Genomic DNA, 4,771 nt, shown 5'->3' on the forward strand with positions numbered 1-4,771 from the left:
CCTGAGTTATACAGGACACATTAAGACCCGCAGCCAACAACAAACACCTGACACACGGGGAAGGTGCAACGACCGGCACAACAGACCCCACGCTGGGTCCCACACTGGCCGTGCACAGCTGTGAGCCACGCCACCCCGTCCAGGCCTTTCCCTTTCCCGGGTGTTCGCTGGGTCCCGGGGTCTGTAAGGTGCACTTGAGTGTGTGTACTGACACAGTATTTTTTTAAGACTGGAGTAGAACATTTAACAATAGATTTATTTTAATTTCAAAAGTATAAACAAAACTGACAAGAGAAATTTTATTTAAAATATGCAAGAGGCCGGCGTGGTGGCTCACACCTGTCATCCCGGCATTCTGGGAGGCCGAGGCGGGCGGATCGTTTGAGCTCAGGAGTTTGAGACCAGCCTGAGCAAGAGCGAGACCCCGTCTCTACTAAAAATAGAAAGAAATTACTCGGACAGTTAAAAATATATAGAAGAAAAAACTAGCAAGGCATGGTGGCTCGTGCCTGTAGTCCCAGCTACTTGGGAGGCTGAGGCAGGAGGATCGCTTGAGCCCAGGAGTTGGAGGTTGCTGTGAGCGAGGCTGACGCCACGGCACTCTAGCCTAGGCAACAGAGTGAGACCCTATCTCAAAAAAATAAAATAAATAAAATATGCAAGAAACCAAATTATTCAATGATTTAACAAGCACCCCAGCTCTGCCAGCTCCCTGGCCCCCTGGGAACTCAGCGTAGCTGCTTAGACTCTGCAACCCCCCATCCCCATCTCTGAAGTAGGAAGGTACTGTCGCCTCTCGCTGGGTTGTGGGGGAAATCCGATGATTCAGTGCTTGGGAAGTGCTGGCACATACCGTGTTTCCCCGAAGATAAGACAGGGTCTTATATTTATTTTTCCTCAAGAAGACACCCTAGGGCTTATTTTCAGGGGATGTGTTATTTTTTTTAAAGTACGGTACAACCATCTACATTTATTCAAATATAGTGAAGTCATCTTCACATCATCGTAACTCTCCAAACCCCGAATCCCATCCTGAATGTCTTGCGACTCTGTTTCCTTTAGAACCGTCGGCCCCCATAGCCCCCATCTCTTCTGTCGAGCACTAGAGCTCTCACGGGGCGGATGAGAAGGGCTGCTCGTGTTCTTTCCCGCTCCGCGACGACACGCATGGGTTGTGCAGACGCGCTGCGCAGCCACGCCCGTCGCTAGGGCTGATTTTCGGGGTAGGGCTTCTTATTGTGCACATGCTTAGAAATGCTGCCAGGGCTTATTGTATCTGTAGGTCTTATTTTCGGGCAAACATGGTAACTGTCAGCCGTCCCTGTCCTCCAGGTCACCAGCTCTGCCACCACCTTCGTCACAAACCCTCCCCGGCCTCAGCCCTGCCCGTCCCTGAACCTGCCTACTGCAACCTCCTCCCGTGCGTGACAGGACACTCAGCTCCCAGGGCGACCCAGTGACAGCAGGGCTGCTCCACCTCGGGGGCCCCGAGTTTGTGCCCTTCCCCACCCCAGCTCGTGCCGCATAGCTCCTGCCCACTGCTCCCACGCCCAGGCTCAGATGTCACCGCCACGTCTTGTCTCCCAGGGCCACCTTGTGGAACCAGTCTCACCGTGGGAAGCCCGCCAGGCTGCCTTTCCTCTCTCAGGGCCCTGAGATTTGTGGGGTCATCTATCACACTTATCTGTGGGCTGTGTGTCCCTCTCTGCCTCCCGCCCTGCGACGTGATCTTCATGGAGACGACTATGCTGCTTGTCTTGCTCCGAACAGAAGCCCCAAAGCCTAGAGCACTGCATGCAGTGGGTGTCCAATAGCTGCTTGCTGAATGAACTAACGAGTGGGTGGGTGATTGAGCGTCAGAGAAAACATGCGGATAGAAGCAAGTAGGTGACAACCCTGATGGCACTTGTCCCCTGCAGACGCCTGTGCTACTACCGTGTTTCCCCGGAAATAAGACCCACCCATGAAATAAGCCCTAGCAGGATTCCTAAGCATGTGTGCAATAGAAGCCCTACCCTGAAAATAAGACCTACCCATAACATAAGCCCTAGCAGGATGTCTAAGCATGTGCGCAGTATAAGCCCCACCCCGAAAATAAGCCCTAGTGACGGGTGTGGCTGCGCAGCGCGTCTGCACAACCCGTGCGTGTCGTTGCGGAGCGGGAAAGAACACGAGCAGCCCTTCTTACCTGCCCCATTGTGACAGCGACTATCCCAGAGGTGACCGGAAAGGTGCGGGCAGCCCCACCAACAAGGTCGGCTCCCCTGTCGGGTCCCGGTCACCCTGTGCGTGCTGCGAGCTGAGGCTTTGAGGGGAAGTCTCCTCAGTGCAGTGAGGAGCAGGACGCTCCGCTTTAGGTGTTGTGTGTCCCCAGGGGGAAGGAGGAAAGCTGCAGCTGCCATTTTACTCAGCACCGTGGGCCTCTCTCACCCCCCACAGACACCAGGGGATGGGGGAAAGCTTCAGCAAGCAGTCTCCTGCTGAGCCCAGAGAGACCATTTCTGCTCCATTGTGCAGATTGGACCCAGTGCTCACTGGATCTCTGATAAATAAGCCAGCCCTGCCCATTTAATGAGAGCTCTAGTGCTCAACATGAGGGACTGGGGCCAATGGTTCTAAAGGAAATAGAGTCACAAGAACAAATTCAGGATGGGATTCGGGCTTTGGAGAGTGAGGATGATGTTCCAGAAGAAGATCACTTAACTCTGTTTGAATGAATGTACCTTGTTGTACCGTACTTAAAAAAATAACACATCCCCTGAAAATAAGCCCTAGGGTGTCTTCTCGAGGAAACATAAATAGGAGACCCTGTCTTATTTTCGGGGAAGCATGTACAAAAGCCTGGATTCCAGGTGGCAGCAACCATGTGGCTTCGGATACAGGATGTCGGCGGACTTTGTTTCAAGACATTCTGTCGTTGCCTTTGCTCTCCGTCGAAGACACCACCCTCAAATGCTGCTTCCCAGCCCACCAGATCTCTCAAAGATGCATGATGCGAACGAGAGAATGCAGTCGGGTGTGTGGGCACGCAGGTCTGAAAACACCCGATACACTCGCTCTCTGGAGTGCCACCACCTGTCCTGCACCTCCTTCCCACCCACCAGGTCTTCAGAGACGCCGACATCTCCGCCTCCATCCATCTGCGTTTCACAGAATTAACGTCATTAGCACGGCCTTGACAATACCATTTCTTCTTTCTATTGTTTTTATTTTTGCCTAAAATTTTCCATAAAAAAAAATATTGCTCTTTGCAGAAGAGAAATGGTCATGACTCCTTAAAACAACCGGGCCCTGTCGTGGGGGGCCAGAGCCCGTGGCCGGGGCTGTCTCCGCCTGTGACTGCGGAATGTTCTGCCTGGAAGCGCAGCCGATGACGTCATCCTCTAGCCTGTTGTCTGGAAGAGGAAGAGCAATGCTGACACCTAGTGTCCCTGCATCACAAGGCTGCTGGGGCGTCTTCCCTCAGGAGCCGGAGCTCTGAAGGGAGAAAAGCATCCCAGGGAGACAGCCACGCCCCGGGGTGCGACAGGTAGTAAACACTCAGCGCCAACTCACAGCCCAGCCTCCGAGTTACCCCGCACACTGCTCGCACCCATGAGAAAGGACTGGCGTTTGGAGCAACTGTTTATTGCTGACCATAAATAACTAGATTTCCGAGATCCGTGAACGTGGGCTCAGACCTCCTGCACCACGTGAAGACGGCTGGTCGCAGACAGGGGAAGGAGAAACTGAGGACACGGTGGAGAGACCGTGCGACCAGCACTCGTTTAGATCCCCGCAGGGGCAGACGTCCGTAGGGTGCTGTTGGTGACGCTGCCATGATTAAAATGATGCAAGGTCCCCCAGATGCCGACTCTGCGTGCTCACCTGCCCATTGCTGCAAACTCCCGACTCTGCTTGCCCCAGCGCCAGAGAGTCCCACGGCCTTACGGATCGGCCTTGCTGTGGGAGAGGCCCCGGGCGGAAGTTCCCCCTGCGTTCGGGGCTCTGCTGTGCCAGGCAGCTCCTGCAGGGCTGCAGAACTCCTCGGGAGGCCGTGGGAGATCTCACCTGCTGCCGCTACCTGGGGTGGGCGTCAGGGAGAAACCACTGCCCAGGTGACTGTGTGAACGAGGCCACGAGACAGTACGGTCTCAGGATACTCAGCAGTATCTGTTTCACCCATTGCCAATATTTCCAGTGACATCCGCAGAAGATTAATACGGCGCAAGGAGACAACGTGTCCACAGTTGTTCTCTCCAGCTCTGGTTCTGCCGGGCTATCCACCCGCACGAGGTACCGGCGAGTGTAGCAGAGAGAACTTCAGAACCGGGACTCTGCTTTCCTGCCTCTGAAGCCCCCCACAATCCCCATGTTTGGCTGTTCTACCTCAGAAACATGTACACAGTCCATTTTCCACCCTGAGGCAGCTAGAAGCCAAATGACAAGTGAGAACTAGGCTCCCAAAACAAACGCATGTATCAAATTGTTCTGCAGTAGGAAACTTTTATGTTTTCTTCATAATTTTATTGACTTGATTATTATGAACCTGGGTCATTCTTGTCTCACAAACATTTTAGATCCTTGAAATTAGATGTGTCTCCTACGGTTACAATCTAATAATTGTTGCTTTTCTAATTGATTTGTCACAGTACTTTTTATTATTTTAAAGTATTACGGGGGTACAAACACTTTGGTTACATAAATTGCCTTTGCACCACCTGCCAGGCATGCCCATCCCCCAGAGAGCACACACCTCATCCGTCAGGTGTGAATTTACCCATCCCCTCCT

This window comes from Microcebus murinus, chromosome 15 (genome assembly GCF_040939455.1).
Source record: "Microcebus murinus isolate Inina chromosome 15, M.murinus_Inina_mat1.0, whole genome shotgun sequence".
Taxonomy (NCBI): domain Eukaryota; kingdom Metazoa; phylum Chordata; class Mammalia; order Primates; family Cheirogaleidae; genus Microcebus; species Microcebus murinus.